The sequence below is a fragment of the Triticum urartu genome, chromosome 1A (assembly GCF_056163025.1).
Source record: "Triticum urartu cultivar PI428250 chromosome 1A, HENAU_Tu73, whole genome shotgun sequence".
Classification (NCBI taxonomy): Eukaryota; Viridiplantae; Streptophyta; class Magnoliopsida; order Poales; family Poaceae; genus Triticum; species Triticum urartu.
Window position 1 is genome coordinate 172437772 of NC_141873.1, and position 26053 is coordinate 172463824.

The following is a 26053-nucleotide window of genomic DNA, read 5'->3' on the forward strand; positions in this document are numbered from 1 at the left end:
AATAAATTGCATGGATCTTCGGTCCATTTAAACCGAGGGAAGGGTGACTTCTCTTTATAACATATCCTCCCAATATTAGGGGGTTATAATAAATATTCCATCCTTTGGAATTTACCACAACACACTTGCAAAATATTCCATGCTTTTCTTACTAAATTCCTCGTCTCCAATCTTTGCCCTAAATTCTTTCGTCACTTTCCGGAGCTCTATCAAAATTCTCAACATTTTTGGATACTCCTAAAACCTCGTCCTAGTTCAAACCCATTTGAATTAAATTCAAATGAGTTTGAATTCTTATAGTTCGATCTTGGCCATTTCTATTTTCTTGGAACCAACGCATTCTTGCGACTTCGGGAAAATAATCCGCGTGCCCAAATCCTTCTTCTAACCCCTTTCTTTTCTCTCTTTTGCTTCCTTTCTTTTTTTCCCTCCTCTGTTTTGAGAAGAGAGGTTGTGGGGGAGAAGAGAGGCCATCCATGCAGGCCCATCTGCGCCTAGGCGCCTCCCTCTCCACTGGGCCAGCCTCCAAGGCCCATTCCCTTCTAACCCTAGCCGCAGGAGAGGCCTACGCTCGGTCCCCTCATTGCCCCGCCTCCTTCTCCCACCAGCGCCGCCAACCTCCCTCCTCCTCTCACTTCCTCCCTCCTCTCGCTTCCTCCCTCACCTCCCAGCGCGACCAGGAGGGGGATCCCGATCCCCATGGCCACGCACCCGCGCCCTGCTGCCACTGCCTCCATCCTCGCCGCCCCCAAGCTCCATCCAGTAGCGCCGCTGCGTTCCTCGTGTCCGCTCCTTTCCCCTTCCTCCCGCGTGTCTCCTCTGCTCCCAAGGCCATGGCCTCACCGGCCAGTCATCGGAGTCGCCGCCCTGCTCCAGACCTCATCCTCGTCAGACTCCGCCGCCCCAGGACAGCTCCTCCGGCCTCCACGACCTTTGCTTCGCCTTGCCTCGCCTCCTGCCTCCCGCATGCCTCGCTGGGCGCATGTGTGGCCGCGTCCAGCGCCTCCCGCTCCCTCCGCCATGGCCTCACTGACGTGGTCGAGCCCGACCACGACCCTCTCCACGCGCCACACAGGTCTCACCTCCTCCATGTGTCATCGCAAGCCCGACGTTCATGGCCTCTCCGGCCTCCAGAAGCTCTGCTTCCCTTGCTCCACGCCAAGACCGATGCCGGCTCCACTTCGTCTTGCTGCTGCTCCGCCATCGACCTCCTGTTGCTGCAGGACCCTCCCCATCGGGCACTGTGGACATGCTGTTTCTTCTCTCTCAAGGTTGAAAGGACGCCAGTTACACGAGACACCAAGTACCACGACGGTCCTCCAAGAGTTTGGGTTCGACATGTTCGATGATGCTATTGTACAACTACGTTATAGAGACCGGCAAGACCGACTGAACGAAACCGCCAAGTACCTCTATGAACAGATGCGTCAAGGCCGCCTTGTAAATCGCCAAGTACACCACCGACAAGATCACACGGATGCTCGAACGAGTGCTGAACAAAATGCCCAGTACCACGACGACCATCAGCATGTACCCCTACACCGCATCGGAACATCAAGTTCCTTTTTGGATGTGTGTACGACTATCAGGGCCAAAAGAGCCGTACACCATTATCGTCTCCAAAGAACCGTGTAACGGAACCGTCAAGTTCGACTATGACTTATGTACGGCTACGAGGGATTCCTCGGATGCCAAGTTCAACGATACGTCGAGTTCCTCGCTGTGACCCTGTACATCTACGGAAACTTGTGTGACTACGAACGTGTACCACTACTTCTACCGTCGTCGCAAGAACGCCTACCTCCCTCTACGAACTTGATCTGTTCCGATAATGCACGCTTAGAAAGGTATAACCATCGAGACGACCGCCGTGGACCGAATGCTTGTGGGTTGAATGAGACGAACCCCACGTTTGCACCGTGTCTGAAATTGTCGTTTGCATGGTCCTCCTCGTTGCCATGCCGTCCACCCGTGGGAACCCGATATCCGGAATCACCCCACCATCCTTGCATGACACGCTCCCATCACTTTTCTTTTTGCACCGGAATCTACATGAGTTATCGGAACCGAGATGTTGTTGTGGCATCATTTTCGGATTCATTGCCGTGGAACCCCTTTCGTTTCCGCCACTTTGACAAATGCTTCATAATATGCTCATGTCAACATTTTCATAAAATTGCATAAACTTGAACATGGCATCCGCATCATGTAACAACATCAAGAATGGTTTAAATTGTTGTTTGCATTAATTTGCTAAATGCATATGGTGATTTACCGGATTTGTTGTTTGTTATATCCGGACCTATTTAAATTATTTAGATAGTATAGTTTTGTTATGCTTCACCTCTTGCCATGTTAACCAACATTTAATATTGTTGAGTACCTAACCGGGAGTGAACTAAATAATTGATGTGGTGTTCCATCAATATGCAACTCGTTGCATATTGGGCTCCACTTAACTTGTAGTTTTGTTTGTGCACTTTGCCATGCCATGCATATTTAAAACGGACATGCATCATGCTTGGTTGTACATCATGCCATGTTTATGTGATGGTTGTTTACCATGTTGTTTGCTCCTTTCCGGTGTTGCTTATTCGGGTTAGTTCCGATAACGTCGCGTTTGTGAGGATCCGTTTGACTACGTCCGTTTGTCTTCCTCATGGACTCGTTCTTCTTCCTTGCGGGATTTCAGGCAAGATGACCATACCCTCGAAATCACTTCTATCTTTGCTTGCTAGTTGCTCTCTCTATTGCTATGCCGCGATACCTACCACTTGCTTTATCATGCCTCCCATTTTGCCATGTCAAGCCTCTAACCCACCTTTCCTAGCAAACCGTTGTTTGGCTATGTTACCGCTTTTGCTCAGCCCCTCTTATAGTGTTGCTAGTTGCAGGTGAAGATGACGTTTGTTCCATGTTGGAACATGGATATTGTTGGGATATCATTATTATATCTTGTTTACTTTAGTGCATCTATATACTTGGTAAAGGGTGGAAGGCTCGGCCTTATGCCTGCTGTTTTGTTCCACTCTTGCCGCCCTATTTTCCGTCATACCGGTGTTATGTTCCTTGATTTTGCGTTCCTTACGCGGTTGGGTGTTATGGGAACCCCTTGATAGTTCGCTTTGAATAAAACTCCTCCAGCAAGGCCCAACCTTGGTTTTACCATTTGCCACCTAGCATTTTTCCCTTGGGTTCTGCAGACTCAAGGGTCATGTTTATTTTAACCCCCCCGGGCCAGTGCTTGTCTAAGTGTTGGTCCGAACCTGTCAGCCACCGGTGGCCACCAGGGGCAACTCTGGGCTAGCCTACCGGAATCTTGGACAATCCGGTGTTGCCCTGAGAACGAGATATGTGAAGCTCCTATCAGGATGTCGGCACATCAGGCGGCTGTGCTAGTCTTGTTTTACCATTGTCGAAATGTCTTGTAACCGGGATTCCGAGACTGATCGGGTCTTCCCGGGAGAAGGAATATCCTTCGTTGACCATGAGAGCTTGTGATGGGCTAAGTTGGGACACCCCTGCAGGGCTTTGAACTTTCGAAATCCATGCCCGCGGTTATGGGCAGATGGGAATTTGTTAATATCTGGTTGTAGATAACTTGACACTTAACTTATTTAAAATGAATCAACCGCGTGTGTACCCATGATGGTCTCTTTTCGGCGGAGTCCGGGAAGTGAACACGGTTTTGGAGTTATGTTTGTGCGTAAGTAGTTTCAGGATCACTTCTTGATCACTTCTAGTTCACGACCGTGATTTGCTTCTCTTCTCGCTCTTATTTTGCATATGTTAGCCACCATATATGCTTAGTGCTTGTTGCAGCTCCACCTCACTACCCCTTTCCTGCCTTTAAGCTTAAATAGTCTTGATCGCGAGGGTGTGAGATTGCTGAGTCCCCGTGACTCATAGATACTTCCAAACAGTTGCAGGTGCCGATGATACCAGTGCAGGTGGCGCAACCTAGCTCAAGTGGGAGCTCGATGAAGACCTTTTCGTTGTGGTGTCTCGTTTCCTTTTGATCAGTAGTGGAGCCCAGTTGGGACGATCAGGGATCTAGCATTTGGGGTGTCTTTCTTTTATGATGGTTCCGTAGTCGGACCTTGATTGTATTCTGGATGATGTATGCTATATATTTATGTATTGTGTGAAGTGGCGATTGTAAGCCAACTCTTTATCCCATTCTTATTCAGTACATGGGATGTGTAAAGATTACCCCTCTTGCGACATGCCTACTATGCGGTTATGCCTCTAAGTCGTGCTTTGACACGTGGGAGATATAGCCGCATCGTGGGTGTTACATAAGGATCTCCGAAAAGACGATTAAACCCACACATGATGTGAAGAAGAAAAAGAAAAGACGGAGAAGCAAAGGTAAAAAGGTATCCCTCCCAAATGATGTTGCTCCTATTTCTCATTGTGATGATGATAATTGTTATACTATTGGTGCTATCCATACTATTAATGATGAGAGTGATTATGCTTATGATATGAAAAGGCCCAAGCTTGGGGATGCTATGTTTGATGAGAATGACATGTTTGAGAATGTATTTGCTGCAATTAATGTTTATCCCAAGCTTGGGGATGCAATGTTTGATGAAGATGATATTTTTAGTCTCCCAAGTTTTGATGAGAAAACTTATTATGATGATAGCATGCCTCCTATCTATGATGGTGATATTGATGAAAGTGGATTTGTAGAGGTCATGACTTTATTTAGTAATGATTCCACTATCTTGGAAGAGGTTTCAATTGATTATGATGAGAACAAAGTTGCTACTTATGATGATTATTGTGATGGTGCTACCTCTTGAGCACTGCGTTGGATTTCCTTGAAGAGGAAAGGATGATGCAGCAATGTAGCGTAAGTATTTCCCTCAGTTTTTGAGAACCAAGGTATCAATCCAGTAGGAGGCTGCACGCAAGTCCCTCGTACCTGCACAAAACAAATAACTCCTCGCAACCAACGCGATAAGAGGCTGTCAATCCCTTCACGGTCATTTACGAGAGTGAGATCTGATAGATATGATAAGATAATATTTTTGGTATTTTTATGATAAAGATGCAAAGTAAAATAAAAGCAAAGTAAAAAAGCAAAGGAAATAACTAAGTATTGGAAGATTAATATGATGAAGATAGACCCGGGGACCATAGGTTTCACTAGTGGCATCTCTCAAGAGCATAAGTATTTTATGGTGGGTGAACGAATTACTGTTGAGCAATTGACAAAATTGAGCATAGTTATGAGAATATCTAGGTATGATCATGTATATAGGCATCATGTCCGAGACAAGTAGACCGACTCCTGCATGCATCTACTACTATTACTCCACTCATCGACCGCTATCCAGCATGCATCTAGAGTATTAAGTTCATGAAAACAGAGTAACGCCTTAAGTAAGATGACATGATGTAGAGGGATAAATTCATGCAATATGATAAAAAACCCATCTTGTTATCCTCGATGGCAACAATACAATGCGTGCCTTGACGCCCCTAATTTCACTGGGAAAGGACACCGCAAGATTGAACCCAAAGCTAAGCACTTCTCCCATTGCAAGAAAGATCAATCTAGTAGGCCAAACCAAACTGATAATTCGAAGAGACTTGCAAAGATAACCAATCATACATAAAAGAATTCAGAGAAGATTCGAATATTGTTCATAGATAATCTTGATCATAAACCCACAATTCATCGGTCTCAACAAACACACCGCAAAAACAAGATTACATCGAATAGATCTGCACAAGAAAGGGGGAGAACATTGTAGTGAGATCCAAAAAGAGAGAAGAAGCCATCTAGCTAATAACTATCACTACAAAAAAATACACTTCCGTGATGATACGTGTTTGTCACAGTAGGTCGTGTTTTTTGTCATGCATGTACATCCATGACAAATTTATGACAGAATCAAGATAGTCATACCTGTGCTGTCGTAGAAGTGTTCCATGACATTACCAAAATTATCATCATGGAAGTGTCCACTTCCATGACGATAAATCACGCGTCACAGAAGTGCTTTCGTCAAGGGTGACCGACACGTGGCATCCACCGTAACGGAACGCCGTTAAGCTATCGGGTCGGGTTTTGGATCCGATAACCCGTTAACAGCCCCGACCAATGGGGATTTTCCACGTGTAAAATCATCATTGGCTAGAGGAAACACGTGTCGGCTCATCATTGGGACAGATGTCATCCGCTCACTGGACAGAAGGCGCCTATGATACGTCGACACGTGGCACGACCCAACAGTGGCCCATTCCTGTGAAAAGGCCGGCCCGTTTGACTTGGTCAAAAGTTGGTGGGCTGGCCCATGGAAAGCCTGTTAACGGCCTGTTCGCATATAGCCCATTTACAACCCGCTAACCCAAGGCCCGTTACGCCCTATCCGAATTAGGCCCAGTAGCGTCATTTGGGCCATCCAATATGATTCTAGCCCGTTTTCACTTCTGGCCCATGTATAGCCCATGACGTCTTTCGGCCCATATGAGGCCCTTTGTAACTCTTGGCCCATTAGCGGCCCGTGCTGAAACTGGCCCGTAATGAACAGTGTATTACTTTACACCCATTAACGGCCCGTGGTGAAACTGGCCCGTAATGAACAGTGTATCACTTTATACCCATTAACGGCCCGTTATTCCGTTGGGCCCTTTGCAGCCCAAGTTAACTTTCAGCCTTCTGAGGGCCCATTTATTCTTGGGCTCATTTGCAGCATTCGGTTACTTACGACCCATTACTGTCATTTTCTGCTTGTGGGCCAAATTCAGCCCGTCGTTACAGTCGGCCCGTTTGTGGACCGTTAGTCTGTTGGGCCATTTTCCTAGCATCACCAAATACGGCCTATTAACGGCCCATTAAGGTCAGCCCATAAAACGTACGATTTCCATTAAAGGCCCGTCTACGGCTCATTAAAGGCCCGTACAAGACCCATAAATGAGTCGGCAGCCCGTGGATCCTACGAGACGTAGAAGGCCCATGGATCCTACGAGATGTAGAAGGCCCATGGATCCGACGGCCCGTGAAGGGCCATGGTCGGGCGAGTTGGCCCCCGTTTGAACGATATAACATATTCAAAGAATTATCCTACTCAATACTATCACCTCTAAAAAGCATACACTATACAACAAAGAGATCAAGGCATAGAAAGGTAGAATAATCATACACTATGCAATAAAGAAATTACAGCCGATTATACCCACGGGGCATTATGGTTCGGCACAGGTGATAATAAAGCATACACAAATAGCAAATTACATACACTGGGCAAATACAGCTCATACATCATGGACGTGCATCAACTTAACTCCATTTGAACTATAATCTCTTCAGAAAATAGGATTGGCCGGATTCAGATAGCACAAATTTCAGTCTGCAAAATCTCCAATTCCTTCATGGTTACCTCAGTGTCTTGTTCCATTTTTTTGACTCCCGCATCTAATACCTGCATGTCCAGTCTCAACTTGTTGATTATACGTTGACAATCATGTACACGTTGTCTTGCCACCTCTAGTTGATGCTCGAGAACATCAGCACATTCCAATTCCAATCCATAATCATTCGGTAAGGGCCATGCCGCAAACCTTCATGGTTACTATGTCTGGACTATGTAAAAACTAGGCATACCTTCGAACTGGATCTCCAGGTACTCTTAGAGAGCCTACTGTAGTGTATAGCCAAACCTTTGTGTCACCTATGAGTTAGACAAGGCCCCACTACAGCAGCCCTTAGTGTTTAAATCATTGACAAGCTCTGTTAGAGTGTTAGGTCAAGAATATCAAGTAATCAAAATAAACAGTCCTAGTATGGCTGGCTGATGCAAACAAGCAATTGAACAGATGTGTGAGCAAATCTTACATATCAAGAAAAGAAGCAAAGAAGGAGGCTTAAAGACCATCACTTGACTGACCACTGACCAGATTTAAGGGGCATTTAAACATCATGTGCAACGTATGAACTAACATAAACATTGCATATTCCAGATTCTACAATGGAATGCACATGTATTAGGTTATGCCATGTATGATGATATCTAAATGTACAGATAGCAGGCATGAGTGATTCATCATTGCACGCACAATTGAATTGCAGGCTAGGTTATGCCATGTATGATGATGAATTGCTATGAGCTGCTGCTGGTATATGATGAATTGCAGACTGCTACTGCTGTATGATGAGTTTCTATGAGCTGCTACTGCTGCTATATGATGCTTTCAGGTGGTGCTGCTATACGATAATAACCAGCCACTTGGACCATCGAATTTCAATAAATAATTGTTCTTCATTTAAATGTGGGTCATGCGTTCTTCGTTTAAATTAGGCAATGGGATCTCTATGGAAAACATTGACCAAAGTAGATTGTGCCAAGTAGACGGTATCTTTGTATTTGCATTTTGAGCAAATAGTGATGGTCTGTTTTCCTATCATATTAATTACTGCACTGGGTTCAATTTGTGATGTTTGCAAGTCAAATTAATTTCCATATGGGCAGCAAAATGAAAAAAATATAATGCAATCTAGACTTTCCACTGATCATACCAAAGATAAGCTGAAAACGCAATGAAAAGAACTGGTTGGCTTATTACATGGAGCTTATATTCACAGGTGCTTATTTTCTTAGGATAACTCATAATAACTATCCCTAAGAAACTTGGCTAATAGAACTGGCATACAAATAACATGTCACGATGATTGCAATGAAGGAGTGACGTACCATAGCACACTGTATAGGCTCACCGCTGCCTCTCCTTTTTTTGCGATGTTCCATGAAATTGCCACATACATCTTGTACTTTTTCATTGTGTAACCCTATCTGCAAGTTGACACAGCTAATTTCAGACATCTCTACATGATACAACATTGCATATCCCTTGCGCATATTTAAACCACTAATTAACGATTGTGTGCATACCATAAACTAGCCATGACTCTGTATGCTGGACTAGCAGGCACTCTAAGGGAGCCTAATGTAGTGCACTGGAATTCCTACATGCCACCTACGATTTTGTGTAATGTACTGCCCCTATTCCTAAATATATGTCTTTGTAGAGATTCCAGTATGGACCACATACATATGTATATAGATGCATTTTCGAGTGTAGATTCACTCATTTTTCTCCGTATGTAGCCTATAGTGGAATCTCTAGAAAGACTTATAGTTAGGAATGGAGGTACGAGGTAGTATCATGTATGACATCTACATATCTAATTTAGCAGCCAGTAGTAGAAATCATTGTCTGCACATAGGGATTACTAGTCGAAAATCCTAGCAAAGCACGCTGGCAGGCACAGAACAATACAAGAGAGAGAGAGACGCGCTTACAAGATTATAGCAATGCCTCAATCCAGGATCTTGGTTGGCCAAGCTATTAGATCCAGAAGAAACATCATCCTTGTAGTTTTTGCCAGCTGCATAACATGTAACAGCGACCGGTTAGTATATTTGAAGTACATCGGGCAGGTGATGCTGGACGGGTTTAAAGGTGACAAGTACCTAGGCCGTGGTGGGTGCTTGGCATCTCTCCAGACGGTGGGAATTAGGTTAGAAACGTCAAGGGTGATGACGCTGCGCTGTCTATCAGGGTCCGGTAAGGAGATCTAGAACCGTCGAGTAGGGTGTTTGTGGAGCGGCTCCGGTAGGGTGGACTACTGTGTGAGCGAAGTGGATCTATGGCCGTGGACGAGGGCGTAGGTGAAGCTGCTCCGATGGTTGGGTTAAGGATGGTGTCGACGACGCGGATCTGCAGCCGTGGACGGGGCGTCAGAAGCTGCTCCGGTGGTTGGGTTAAGGATGGTATCGACGATGCGGATCTACGGCCGTGGACGGGGCGTCAGAAGCTGCTCCGGTGGTTGGGTTAAGGGTGGTGTCGATGATGCGGATCTGCGGCTGTGGACGGGGCGTCAGAAGCTGCTCCGGTAGGTTGGATGAGGGTGCGAGGAAGCGGATCTGAGGTCGTGGACTTGTGAGTTGGCAAAGCGGCCCTGGTAGGGTTGAGAATGGTATAGGTGAAGCTACTCCGGTAGGGTTGACGATGGTGTCGGCGAAGCGGCTCCGGTAGGATTGAGGAAGGTGTCGGCGAAGCGGCTCCGGTAGGGTTGAGGAAGGTGTCGGCGAAGAGGATCAGAGGCCATCGACGGGGGCATTGGTGGAGCGGCTCCGGGGGGTATGGATGAAGCGTCCGGTGGGGAGTACGAATGAGCCGCTGCAGATGCGCGGCGGTTGATGAGAGTACCGGCGAAGCAGATCCGGCGCCGTGGACAAGGCCGACATTGAATGGGCTGTGGTACAGTGGTGGATGAGCAGTCTACTTGTTTCTAGGGGAGGTGGGAGGGGTAGATGCGGCCGGAGAAGCAGATCCGGCGAGGTGGACACCGCTGGCAGTGAATGGGCTATGGTACGCCGATGGATGGGCAGTCTAGGGTTTCGAGAGGGGAGGGGAGAAAGGGCGATGAAGTACGGACGGCGTGATGTAAGATGCTCTGGTGCTATGGAGTTAGTCATTTTTGCAGGAGGGGGAGAGGAAATGGGGGTGTCGTGTAGTGGGGGAACCAGAAGTTATCAAAGCAGCCCCGACCTATCATGTAGATGAGGGCGGTATTGTAACTGTTGGTCTCCGTGCACCAAGGACAAAAGGGGGATTTCGCATGCTAAATACTAAGGTGGCGGAAATTTTAGAAGGAGGTGGGAGATTTTGCCGCCCGTGGGATCGTTCGTATCCAGTTTCAACTAATTTTGGACCGTGCTAGCGGGAAGGTCATGCTAGACTGTGTACACGGGGCACGTGTCAGCAGTTAATAACTAGTGTGAAGTCCACCCGAGAAAAAAAGACAATACCTCGGGATGATGTGCAGATAACTTGGACATTCACACGGGCGCAGCCAATCATACGGGTGTAGTGGCGCGTTCAGAAAAAAGGGTCAAACGCTTAGCCTATGTATTTCTCGTGTAAATAGATAATTTAGTGCCATTGGTTATTTACTTTAAACATAATGCATTAACGTGTTAGTGTAGAGGCGCACAAAAAGAAATGGATATTGTAGTCTGCTACTTAAAAGTGTTACCTCATATGATTACATAGCCTCCATTTGATAAATTGCGTACCCGTTGAATTCATATATGAATATTACATATATTACTTCAAAATAGAAACTTAAATCATCCAAGACTAATGAATTTGAATGCAAGAGTAACAATGGTGCATGTACATGATAGCTACATTGGTTGTTTGAAGAAACATCACTGTAACTTTGGCATGCACAACTGAAAAGGTTTATTTAAATAGAAAAAATGTGATATGTGAGTGTCCAATCTTTATAGCGTTGAATCAATATTGTACCTTGGGCCATGATACGAAGTAGATATTGACTTATGTTCAAGCGATGCACGCCCACGATCGCTAGATAGTGATATGTGAATGAATTGTGCAATCTCTCTCACACGAATACATATCTCATTTCCCTGTGGGCATCAGAATCACACACGCACACTTCATGTATTTCTCTCCCTCCGCCAGGGTTAAATTCGTCTTTCTACCCCGTCCTACAAGTCTCTCACACAGAAACACACACGCTCTCTATGTCTAACACGCCCACCCCTTTAATTCCGCCCACCCACAGCCACTATTGTCTCAAAGTATAATAATGTCTCTCACACATATGCTATCTACCTATCCCTTAATATAGGTAGATATGTGTCACACAAACTCCTTCTCCCTACTAGCAAGATGCCCATGCGTTGCATGGAACATCAAGATGCATTTGTATGAGAAGTTTATCTTGTGGGAGAAAATGATGAACGGGGGAATGCCTTATTTGCAAATGCGGAGAGGGGTGTGGGTATCTTTTTGCAAAATTGCCATAGTTTCCTTCCTGTCCGTCGGATATAAATCAAATGGCCTATATTGCAGGATGGCGGGAACACCATCATCACCAACTCTGTTTTTTATAAGAGTAGAGATATGTGAGTGTCACTGCCCCCCCACACCCACACCCACACTTCCCAACACCGAAGGAGTAGGGTGACACCTCGATCTTGATACTAATCTACCGAGTGGCTTCTCTCTCAAACATACACACACACACACACTACCCGGCACTGAAGGAGTAGGGTGGCACATCGATCTTGATAATAATCTATCTACTCCTCTTTCAAACACACACACACACACACGCTAGTTGTGCCTCGGTGCCTACCGCGCACACTCTCGATACGTCTTTCTCTCCCTCCCCCCAACAATGACAGCAGAAGGGTGACAACTCAATCTGATCATAATCTGTCAATTGGTTTCTCTCTCAAACATTGTGTCTCGGTGCCTCGCTCAGTAGCCCCCTCTATATGTAGACTTCTCGCGCGCGCATAGCTGTAGTGACGATGACGCTGAACCCAGTGTGCCTTGTTTTTACCGGACTCATGTGATAGTTTTCACCCTGTTTTCTGTTAATTAACAAGGCAACCTTTTCTTTGTTACTACTAGTGAATCTGAAATCATTCGGGGCAGACATAAAATATATCACTTCAACCCAATTATCGCAGCAACTATTTTAAAAGAAATTAGCTAGCTGCCCATGCATTACACGGAACATCAAGATGCATTTGTATGAGTAGTTTATCTTGTGAGAGAAAAGGTTGAACGAGGGAAGGCCTTATTTTCGAACATGGAGAGACGTGTGGGTATATTTTTGAAAAATTGCCATAGTTTCTTTCCTATCCGTTAGATATAAATCCGATGGCCTATGTTGCAGGATGACACGCACACCATCATCACCAACTCTGTTTTCTACTCCCTCCGTCCGAAAATACTTGTGATCAAAATGGATAAAAAGAGATGTATCTAAAACTAAAATACGTCTAGATACATTTCCTTTTATCCATTTTGATGACAAGTATTTCCGGACGGAGGGAGTATTTGTCTTTTTAGAGATTTCAACAAGTGACTATGATCGGACCTTACCAACATACTCAAAAAAGTAGTCCATAATTTTGATGTTACCCTCTTTTCTTGGCGGTGCAGTGCCATCTGGATACCTCTTAAATAAATAAAGTACTACATGATACTAATATATGATACATGGCGTAGGAGTACTAAGTATTATTAATATAGTTTTGCTAGAACTCATCTAGATGAGATATAATTTGGTCTCATTCATCTTTTATAGCCATTGGATGTGATGCTATATAAAGATGCGTGTGTGCTGACGTGGGTTGTATTTGTTCTTGTGCAACGAACTGACCACTACATGTCATGTTTGATAGTCTCAAGTCATTAAAAGCATACAAGCCTCACATCACTGCTTGGTTGATTCCTCTATTTATGTCAAAAAATAAGAAACAACGTGAGAGTTAATGCACCACACCTATGTGTTTACTATTTGGTTTTCGTAAGATGACTTAATACTCACCTAGACGGAGGGAGTATTCGATTTGACAGCGGGCGGCGCAGTTCCCGATACGACTTTAATGCAGACGAGGGAGGGAGTAGCGGTTCCTGATATGTTGAACGGCCAATGCATCCTCCTTCAATTAATGCATGAGGGAAGTAATGGGAGGAGGTCCGAGAAAAGAGTCTACATGATGTGAATGCAACGCAGTTTGCCCTCATTGCCCTCATATAAAGGCGCCCCTCCATTCCAATGCATCTACCACATCGCACGCACCTAGGCATTTTCCTAAGCACCTACACTAAGCGCAAAAGAGCTCACTCCAGACCCATGGCGGTGATGCTCGTGAGCGGCTAGCGGCTAGGCCAGATGGTCCACGACCCATGGCGCCGAGGATCATCTCCAGACGGTGTTGGAGACCGGCTGGTAGATGGCCGCCTTCGACGCCAACTATGACTCTCAGTTGGACCAGATGATCGTTGCCACCAGTAACAAGTTCACCGTCCTCAAGAAGCTCGCGGACGACATCGCCGTACTCCTCCAGCCCGCGCGCCCGGGCTCCTCATTGCCTGCCACCCTAATCGGCCTCCATGGCCGAAACCTCTTTCAAGCACTGGTGGCCCTGCGACTACCCGCTGACGCCACGAAGAATGTCCACCTGGAGGTCGCGCTCGCCGCGAGGCGCCTCGCCCTGCAAGAATTCATCGACCTACACATCCACATGTAAGAGGAAATCGTGTACATAGGTATCTACAAGGCCAGTGAGGATGCTACGACGTTGGCCTTCCTCAATCGGCTGGAAGCCTGGGATGCCTTTGCTGAGAAGCACCTCGACCTCGCCACAAAAGCCACCACTCCTTAGCCGCCGGTCAGTGGCCCGGTGCACTAAGTTGAGGAGGAGGAGGTCGTACGTTCGTGGATCCATCTTTCTTGTTGCCTTCTGTAACCACCACTGCGATCGCATCATCGTGGCCTTAATTCTTATTGTGCTGTTGCATTCTCGTTCCAGTCAATACCGACATGTGCGATCCCTTTGCTTAATTATATGCATCACTGTAACTAGTACTCCATCCGTCAATTTATAAGTTGTGCTTACCTTTTCCATCAACTTCGTGCAACGCGCGGGCATCTTGCTAGAAACACTAGAATATGTCTATATAATCCGTATGTGATAGTCCATTTGAAATCTCAAAAAAGACAAATATTTAGGTACGGAGGGAGTAATATATTAGGAGTATCTCAAAACAATAGTGATTTCTTTCAAGTTTGTGAACGAATACTACTATTCTACTACTTTGGATTTGTCGCAACACACAGGCACATTGCTGGTAAAAGGAAAAGGCCTGCCGCGTTCGCGTCGCACCCCCACACGCCCGGGAATCGAGATTACAACACGGCCCGTCCGACACGACACATAGCTTAGGGAAGGCGTGTTGCCTAGCATTTTCACTTTCATGTGGGACTGCCGTTGAGAAAACTGACACCCCGCCCGCCGCTGGGTTGGAAAACAGAAACGAGGGGAAGATCTAGCTGTAGCACGGAAGCCAAGAAATTTGGTGTCAGACGGGGCTCGTTGATAGAGCAGGAGCATTCCGTACTAGTACTACTCCTACAAGTACCAAGTTTGTACTCCTAATACTATATTACTAGTACTACCACTATACAACTACTAGTAGGTACGTGCACGACACAACTAAGCTTTGGCAAAGTTATTCGTTCTTCAAAACGAGAGAAACAAGTTGGCAAGCCTAAGGGAATCTTGCCACATTTTGTGTGTGTATGTCATGTGGGGCCTTAGTGTGGCTTGCCTAAGGTGTGGCTTGAACCAAACACTCACCTAAGTTAATCAAACTTGCCTAACCTTACATTCCACCAGATTTTGCCACCTGTAGTACTCCCTCCGGTCCTTTTTACTCTGCATATTAGGTTTGTCCGAAGTAAATCTCATCCAACTTTGACCAAGTTTATATAAAAAATTATAGACATTCACATAACAACACCAATATCATTAGATTCATCTTGGAATATATTTTCATATTATATTTATTAGATATTATAGATGCTAATAATTTCTAATATAAATTTGGTCAAACTTAGCAAAGTTTGACTTTTGGCAAATCCAATGTGCAGAGTAAAAAGGACCGGAGGGAGTACATAAGTACTCCAGCTGAGGATTGATGCCCGGGACGAAATGTGTCACAGCCGCTGGATGAAAATTCGATGGTGCGGGAGTACGGATTGAATCACAGCAGCGGAGCAGGCAAACCGCGTCCAATCGGGTGTGTCTGTGGTAGAAAGTTGATGGTCGCCGCAGTTCAGCTGGCCCGCATGTCATGCACACAAAGGCAGAGGAGCGGTGGGGCCGAGAGGGATGAGGGGCACATCGGGGGGATGAGGATCCCCTGACGCGAACAATCCTACCATTCTGTCACTGACATGTGGGACCCATAAGCGTGGGTCCCACCTGTCAGCGAAGGAAAGGCAGGGCAAGGCAGTGATAGCCACATCAGAGGATCCATGTCGACATTGGGGGACGTCGTTCCGTGGGTTGGAGCGGCGTCATGAGAATCGCGTGTGGGTGTGGCAGTGGTAGAAACAAGAAACATGATGGTTGCCGTGGTTCATCTTCCATGGACAAGCTGTCATGTCTGCTGACACATGTATATCAAAACTAGAGTGTTTGTATTTCAAGCACGTGAACAAGTATTATTCTACTACTTTGGCTCCATTGCAACGCACGGGCCAGCACATTGGTAGTAGTAGTGTCCATCTCTATCTCTAGAGGCCTTCCCTCGTTCATCCTTTTCTCTCACAAGATAAACTACTCATACAAACGCATCTTGATGTTCCATGGAACACACGAGGACGTTTCCTTGGGGGTCTCTCCAGCGCGGCGTGGCCGTAGTTACAAGTTGACGCCCCTTGAGATGCCGACGTTTAGGGGCACTCGGATTACCTCCGATGAGCAGGTAAGATGAGTTTGATCACGTAGTAAATGCATTCTAAAGACTACTTCCGTGTCCATTTCCTAATTCTCCCCCTGCCCACTGTTTCATAGGTTAAGCTCGGTGCGAGTGGAGATTGACTTGCATATGTACGGGGTTTGGATGCAAATGAAGACGAAGGGGAGGTGAAGAAGCCAAGGAGAATCGGTTCCCGATGGAGAAGTAAATGGGAGAAGTGGCATGCAGGCAGTTGATTAGACGGCTAGGTAGACTAAACGAAAAGGCTATGCGGGTAGACTGATGAGTCGTACCTGTTTGTGTACGTGCCCATCCTTCCTGATAGGTGGGACCTATGCAAAATTATAAAAAAATGTGTCGTAGTTTTTTTAGCGCGTGAGTGGGAGACACAACATTCTCTGGTTAAGGAATACTCCCTCCGTTTAGGTGAGTATAAGTCACCTTATGAAAATCAGGTTTTCCCAAAACCTTTAGGCGTGGAGCATTAACTTCCTGCTCGATCCCCTCCCAGCCTCGTTAGCCAGCATTCTCTTCCTCTGCTGCCGCGTTCTACCTTTCCATTTTTCCTCTTCTCAAGTGTGGAACGATTTGCATGCCGTCCTTGATGCACCAGAACGACCACTGCATGCATCGTGGCAGGGCGTTGATTGGGCATGCACGAGAATTTGGTTCTGCTCGCAATATGGATGATACCTGAACGATGAAGTGAACAGGCATGCTAGCACGGGAGACCTATTTCCACTATACAATATTGGAGTACTCATGTTCCTACTAGTAGTAGTAGTACAACTATGGTACACTTGATGGTTAAAATACTATTCATCCGCTCCTCACAGTGAAGTGACAACACCCTGCGCCTGACACTAGTCCAGGCGGCGTGTTCGGGTTACCAAAGTCAGCCTCACCCTGGGCACTGTGCAGTCTGTCACCGCCTCTGTACAGCACATTGGCGCCTCGCCTCGTCTCCCTCTCCGCTCCCAAAGCACCACTCCATCTCCATCACCTTCTCCGTCTCTGTCTCCGTCTCCATCTCACTGTGCCCTCATGTACCGTCGCCTCACTCGCCTCCCCCAGTACCACTATTCCCTCGCTAGCCACTCCAGCACCAACATCCTTCTCCCCCGTAAATCAAGCCCCCTTCCAAACTCCACCATGGCCGAACGCGAACCGCACAATATCCATATGAGCTGCGATTGGAGCAATCTCCCCAGTGACATCCTCGACCTCTGTTATTCGTGTATGGATATGTTGAGCGTCCTGCGGCTGGCTGCATGCTCGAGGGACATGCACACAGCCATCGTCGAAGCGAGGCCTAAGCTTTTCAAGACACCATGCTTGCTGCTATCTGGTCTTGCGAGATTGGCTCACCATGATACGGAGGCGTGCATGATGCCCCTCGACTTCAATCCGATCTCCATTAGCCGAAACTTCTTTGTAGGTATGTAGTGGGTCGCCGTACATCATTTCCCTCGACATCGATCCAATCACCATCGCCCGAAACTTCTTGGCAGGTATGTACTGGGTCGGCATGAACTCCCACTGGATGGCTTCCTTCAGAGAAGACGGTAAAAAGTTGGTGCTCGTGAACTTCCAGACCTCCCATGAGATTATCCTTCCTCCGTTGGATTATATAGAGTATTACCATCGCGGTCCAAGTCATCTAGATTACTACGTCAGTTGGACGGACCTTGTTTTGCAAAAGATTGTAATCTGCCAAGTGCCCACACGACATGCGAATTGCGCAGACTTCAAGCTAATTGCCTTGTTCGACCGCGGACTCGCCTATCTTTACGCTGGTGCCTTATTTAGCTGGAGACAACTCGGCTCGCAGTGGATCATCGTCAAAGCTGATACACACTTCTGTGATTCTATTGAACACAATGGCATCATCTACGCGATCGACAAAGCAGATGGCACCACGTATTGCTGGGACGACGCGTGTAAGTTGTTTCCGTCTCATGTTAATGATGACGCGATGACACAGTTTGAAATTTTTGTGATGATTGGCATATCACTGTTTGAGCAGAATTTGAGTAGAACTATGGCAATGTATTAAATACACCGTAAATCAGCTATATTTGGAATGAGTTAATTCATACGATTGTGACCATGTCATTACAACCAATTTGTACCCCGAATAATAAAACGGTTAGGAATATATGGATATTATACTTATTTTACAGTAATCTATATACTATTACTAAATATGAGTGTGTATCAATGGCCATGTTAGTTTCCTCATTTTCATGATGTAGAAACATGCACCACACTGTTGGTTTCATCTAACCATACATTAGGGAAGTAAATGTGCATATGGAGAACTCTATATTTGGAAGTAGTGAAATCCTGCAATGCTTACCATGTGTACATACCTATATTCACCCTTCAGCAATCAATGGCTACAATAATATCCTCACAAAATTTTTGCCCACAGAACATGAGTATATAACAATGCTGTTGGGGAACGTAGTAATTTCAAAAAAATTCCTACGCACACGCAAGATCATGGTGATGCATAGCAACGAGAGGGGAGAGTGTTGTCCATGTACCCTCGTAGACCGAAAGCGGAAGCGTTAGCATAACGCGGTTGATGTAGTCGTACATCTTCATGATCCGACCGATCAAGTACCGAACGTACGTCACCTCCGAGCTCAGCACACGTTCAGCGTGAAGACGTCCCTCAAACTCCGATCCAGCCGAGTGTTGAGGGAGAGTTTTGTTAGCATGACGGCGTGGTGACGATGTTGATGTTCTACCAACGCAGGGCTTCGCCTAAGCACCGCTAAAGTATTATCGAGGTGGACTATGGTGGAGGGGGGCACCGCACATGGCTAAAAGATCAAACAGATCAATTGTTGTGTCTATGGGGTGCCCCCTGCCACCGTATATAAAGGAGCAAGGGGGGGGGGTGCGGCCGGCCAGGGAGAGGGCGCGCCAGGAGGAGTCCTACTCCCACCGAGAATAGGACTCCCCCTTTCCTAGTTGGGCCTTGGGGGGGGGGCGCCCCACACTCTCCTTGCTTCCCTCTATTTCCACTAAGGCCCATATAGGCCCATTAAGCTCCTGGGGGGTTCCCGTAACCTCCCGGTACTCCGGTAAAATCCCGATTTCACCCGGAACACTTCGGACATCCAAACATAGGCTTCCAATATATCAATCTTCATCTCTCAACCATTTTGAGACTCCTCGTCATGTCCTTGATCACATCCGGGACTCCGAACAACCTTCGGTACATCAAAACACATAAACTCATAATATAACCGTCATCGCAATGTTAAGCGTGTGGACCCTACGGGTTCGAGAACTATATAGACATGACAGAGACAAGTCTCCGGTCAATAACCAATAGCGGAACCTGGATGCTCATATTGGCTCCCACATATTCTATGAAGTTCTTTATCGGTCAAACCGCATAACAACATACGTTGTTCCCTTTGTCATCGGTATGTTACTTGCCCAAGATTCGATCGTCGGTATCTCAACACCTAGTTCAATCTCGTTACCGGCAAGTCTCTTTACTCGTTCCGTAATACATCATCCCGCAACTAACTCATTAGTTGCAATGCATGCAAGGCTTAAGTGATGTGCATTACCGAGAGGGCCCAGAGATACCTCTCTGACAATCAGAGTGACAAATCCTAATCTCAAAATACGCCAACCCAATAAGTACCTTTGGAGACACCTGTAGAGCACCTTTATAATCACCCAGTTACGTAGTGACGTTTGGTAGCACACAAAGTGTTCCTCCGGTAAACGGGAGTTGCATAATCTCATAGTCATAGGAACATGTATAAGTCATGAGGAAAGCAATAACAGAATACTAAATGATCGTGTGCTAAGCTAACGGAATGGGTCATGTCAATCACATCATTCTCCTAATGATGTGACCCCATTAATCAAATGACAACTCATGTCTATGGTTAGGAAATATAACCATCTTTGATCAACGAGCTAGTCAAGTAGAGGCATACTAGTGACAATCTGTTTGTCTATGTATTCACACATGTATTATGTTTCCGGATAATACAATTCTAGCATGAATAATAAACATTCATCATGATATAAAGAAATAAATAATAACTTTATTATTACCTCTAGGGCATATTTCCTTCAGTCTCCCACTTGCACTAGAGTCAATAATCTAGATTACACAGTAATGATTCTAACACCCATGGAGCCTTGGTGCTGATCATGTTTTGCTCGTGGAAGAGGCTTAGTCAACGGGTCTGCAACATTCAGATCCGTATGTATCTTGCAAATTTCTATGTCTCCCACCTGGACTAAATCCCGGATGGAATTGAAGCGTCTCTTGATGTGTTTGGTTCTTTTGTGAAATCTGGATTCCTTCGCCAAGGCAATTGCACCAGTATTGTCCCAAAAGATTTTCATTGGACCCGATGCACTAGGTATGACACCTAGATCAGATATGAACTCCTTCATTTGCTGCTTCCGAAGCAACTATGTACTTTTCTTCACATGTAGATCCCGCCACAACGCTTTGTTTAGAACCGCACCAACTGACAGCTCCACCGTTTAATGTAAACACGTATCCGGTTTGCGATTTAGGATCGTCCGGATCAGTGTCAAAGCTTGCATCAACATAACCATTTACGATGAGCTCTTTGTCACCTCCATAAATGAGAAACATATCCTTAGTCCTTTTCGGGTATTTCAGGATGTTTTTGACCGCTGTCCAGTGATCCACTCCTAGATTACTTTGGTACCTCCCTGCTAGACTTATAGTAAGGCACACATCAGGCCTGGTACACAGCATTGCATACATGATAGAGCCTATGGCTGAAGCATAGGGAACATCTTTCATTTTCTCTCTATCTTCTGCAGTGGTCGGGCATTGAGTCTTACTCAACTTCACACCTTATAACACAGGCAAGAACCCTTTCTTTGCTTGATCCATTTTGAAATTCTTCAAAACTTTGTCAAGGTATGTGCTTTGTGAAAGTCCAATTAAGCGTATTGATCTATCTCTATAGATCTTGATGCCTAATATGTAAGCAGCTTCACCGAGGTCTTTCATTGAAAAACTCTTATTCAAGTATCCCTTTATGCTATCCAGAAATTCTATATCATTTCCAATTAGCAATATGTCATCCACATATAATATCAGAAATGCTACAGACCTCCCACTCACTTTCTTGTAAATACAGGCTTTTCCAAAAGTCTGTATAAAACCAAATGCTTTGATCACACTATCAAAGCATTTATTCCAACTCCGAGAGGCTTGCAGCAGTCCATAAATGGATCGCTGGAGCTTGCACACTTTGTTAGCTCCCTTTGGATCGACAAAACCTTCTGGTTGCATCATATACAAATCTTCTTCCAGAAATCCATTCAGGAATGCATTTTTTTACATCCATTTGCCAAATTTCATAATCATAAAATGCGACAATTGCTAACATGATTTGGACAGACTTAAGCATTGCTACCGGTGAGAAGGTCTCATCGTAGTCAATCCCTTGAACTTGTCGAAAACCTTTTGCAACAAGTCGAGCTTTATAGATAGTAACATTACCTCCAGCGTCAGTCTTCTTCTTGAAGATCCATTTATTCTCAATTTCTTGCCAATCATCGGGCAAGTCAACCAAAGTCCATACTTTGTTCTCATACATGGATCCCATCTCAGATTTCATGGCCTCAAGCCATTTTACGGAATCTGGGCTCACCATCGCTTCTTCATAGTTTGTAGGTTCATCATGATCTAGTAGCATGAATTCCAAAACAGGATTACCGTACCACTCTGGTGCGGATCTTACTCTGGTTGATCTACGAGGTTCAGTAGTAACTTGATCTGAAGTTCCATGATCATCATCATTAACTTCCTCACTAATTGGTGTAGGCGTCACAGAAATCGGTTTCTCTGATGAACTACTTTCCAATAGTGGAGCAGGTATAGTTACCTCATCAAGTTCCACTTTCCTCCCACTCACTTCTTTCGAGAGAAACTCCTTCTCTAGAAAGGATCCATTCTTAGCAATGAATGTCTTGCCTTCAGATCTGTGATAGAAGGTATACCCAACAGTCTCCTTTGGGTATCCTATGAAGACACATTTCTCTGATTTGGGTTCGAGCTTATCAGGTTGAAGCTTTTTCACATAAGCATCGCAGCCCCAAACTTTCAGAAACGACAACTTTGGTTTCTTGCCAAACCACAGTTCATAAGGCATCGTCTCAACGGATTTCGATGGTGCCCTATTTAATGTGAATGCGGCCGTCTCTAAAGCATAACCCCAAAATCATAGCGGTAAATCTTTAAGAGACATTATAGATCGCACCATATCTAGTAAAGTAAGATTACGACGTTCGGACACACCATTCGCTGTGGTGTTCTGGGTGGCATGAGTTGCGAAACTATTCCGCATTGTTTCAAATGTAGACCAAACTCGTAACTCAAATATTCTCCTCCACGATCAGATCGTAGAAACTTTATGTTCTTGTTACGATGATTTTCAACTTCACTCTGAAATTCTTTGAACTTTTCAAATGTTTCAGACTTATGCTTCATTAAGTAGATATACCCATATCTGCTTAAATCATCTGTGAAGGTGAGAAAATAATGATATCCGCCACGAGCCTCAACATTCATTGGACCACATACATCTATACGTATGATTTCCAACAAACCTGTTGCTCTCTCCATAGTACCGGAGAACGGCGTTTTAATCATCTTGCCCATGAGGCACGGTTCGCAAGTACCAAGTGATTCATAATCAAGTGGTTCCAAAAGTCCATCAGTATGGAGTTTCTTCATGCGCTTTATACCAATATGACCTAAATGGCAGTGCCACAAATAAGTTGCACTATCATTATCAACTCTGCATCTTTTGGCTTCAACATTATGAATATGTGTATCACTACTATCGAGATTCATCAAAAATAGACCACTCTTCAAGGGTGCATGACCATAAAAGATATTACTCATATAAATAGAACAACCATTATTCTCTGATTTAAATGAATAACCATCTCGCATCAAACAAGATCCAGATATAATGTTCATGCTCAATGCTGGCACCAAATAACAATTATTTAGGTCTAATACTAATCCCGAAGGTAGATGTAGAGGTAGCATGCCGACTGCGATCACATCGACTTTGGAACCATTTCCCATGCGCATCGTCACCTCGTCCTTTGCCAGTGTTCGCTTAATCCGTAGTCCCTGTTTCGAGTTGCAAATATTAGCAATAGAACCAGTATCAAATACCCAGGTGCTACTGCGAGCTCTAGTGAGGTACACATCAATAACATGTATATCACATATACCTTTGTTCACCTTGCCATCCTTCTTATCCGCCAAATACTTGGGGCAGTTCCGCTTCCAGTGACCAGTCTACTTGCAGTAGAAGCACTCAGTCTCAGGCTTAGGTCCAAACTTGGGTTTCTTCTCCTGAGCAGCAACTTGCTTGCTGTTCTTCTTGAAGTTCCCCTTCTTCTTCCCTTTACCCCTTTTCTTGAAACTGGTGGTCTTATTGACCATCAACACTTGATGCTCCTTCTTGATTTCTACCTCCGCAGCCTTTGGCATTGCGAAGAGCTCGGGAATTGTCTTATTCATCCCTTGCATATTATAGTTCATCACGAAGCTTTTGTAGCTTGGTGGCAGTGATTGAAGAACTCTGTCAATGACACTATCAACCGGAAGATTAACTCCCAGCTGAGTCAAGTGATTATGGTACCCAGACATTCTGAGTATATGCCCACTGATAGAACTATTCTCCTCCATCTTGCAGCTGTAGAACTTATTGGAGACTTCATATCTCTCAATCCGGGCATTTGCTTGAAATATTAACTTCAACTCCTGGAACATCTCATATGCTCCATGACGTTCAAAACGTCGTTGAAGTACCGGTTCTAAGCCATAAAGTATGGCACACTGAACTATCAAGTGGTCATCAGCTTTGCTCTGCCAGGCGTTCTTAACGTCTGCAGTTGCATCAGTAGCAGGCCTGGCACTCAGTGGTGCTTCCAGGACGTAATTCTTCTGAGCAGCAATGAGGATAATCCTCAAGTTATGGACCCAGTCCGTGTAATTGCTACCATCATCTTTCAACTTTGCTTTCTCAAGGAACACATTAAAATTCAATGTAACAACGGCACGGGCCATCTATATACAATCAAACATAGACAAGCAAGATACTATCAGGTACTAAGTTCATGATAAATTTAAGTTTAATTAATCATATTACTTAAGAACACCCACTTAGAAAGACATCCCTCTTATCTTCTAAGTGATCGCGTGATCCAAATCAACTAAACCATAACCGATTATCACGTGAAATGGAGTAGTTTTCAATGGTTCACATCACTATGTTGATCATATCTACTATATGATTCACGCTCGACCTTTCGGTCTCAGTGTTCTGAGGCCATATCTGCATATGCTAGGCTCGTCAAGTTTAACTTGAGTATTCTGCATGTGCAAAACTGGCTTGCACCCGTTGTAGATGGACGTAGAGCTTATCATACCCGATCATCACATGGTGTATAGGCACGACGAACTTTGGCAACGGTGCATACTCAGGGAGAACACTTTTATCTTGAAATTTAGTGAGAGATCATCTTATAATGCTACCGTCAATCAAAGCAAGATAAGATGCATAAAAGATAAACATCACATGCAATCAATCAATATAAGTGATATGATATGGCCATCATCATCTTGTGCTTGTGATCTCCATCTCCGAAGCACCGTCATGATCACCAACGTCACCGGCGCGACACCTTGATCTCCATCATAGCATCGTTGTCGTCTCGCCAATCTTATGCTTCCACGACTATCGCTACCACTTAGTGATACAGTAAAGCATTATAGGGCGATTGCATTGCATACAATAAAGCGACAACCATATGGCTCCTGCCAGTTGCCGATAACCCGGTTACAAAACATGATCATCTCATACAATAAAATTTAGCATCATGTCTTAAACATATCACATCACAACATGCCCTGCAAAAACAAGTTAGACGTCCTCTACTTTGTTGTTGCAAGTTTTACGTGGCTGCTACGGGCTTAGCAAGAACCGTTTTTACCTACGCATCAAAACCACAACGATAGTTTTTCAAGTTGGTGCTGTTTTAACCTTCGCAAGGACCGGGCATAGCCACACTTGGTTCAACTAAAGTTGGAGAAACTGACACCCGCCAGCCACCTGTGTGCAAAGCACGTCGGTAGAACCAGTCTCGCGTAAGCGTACGCGTAATGTCGGTCCGGGCCGCTTCATCCAACAATACCGCCGAACCAAAGTACGACATGCTGGTAAGCAGTATGACTTATATCGCCCACAACTCACTTGTGTTCTACTCGTGCATATGACATCTACGCATAAAACCTGGCTCTGATACCACTGTTGGGGAACGTAGTAATTTCAAAAAATTTCCTACGCACACGCAAGATCATGGTGATGCATAGCAACAAGAGGGGAGAGTGTTGTTCATGTACCCTCATAGACCGAAAGAGGAAGCGTTAGCATAACGCCGTTGATGTAGTCATACGTCTTCACGATCCGACCGATCAAGTACCGAACGTATGGCACCTCCGAGTTCAGCACACGTTCAGCCCGATGACGTCCCTCGAACTCCGATCCAGCTGAGTGTTGAGGGAGAGTTTTGTCAGCACGACGGCGTGGTGACGATGTTGATGTTCTACCGACGCAGGGCTTCGCCTAAGCACCACTACAGTATTATCGAGGTGGACTATGGTGGA

The 26053-nt window shown here is 45.3% G+C and overlaps 1 pseudogene; it reads right to left on the bottom strand.

The window, feature by feature from the left end:
- Window positions 1–24454, bottom strand: part of LOC147990505 (uncharacterized) — a 39190-nt pseudogene extending 14736 nt beyond the window's left edge.
- Between the last annotated feature and the right edge of the window lie 1599 nt (window positions 24455–26053).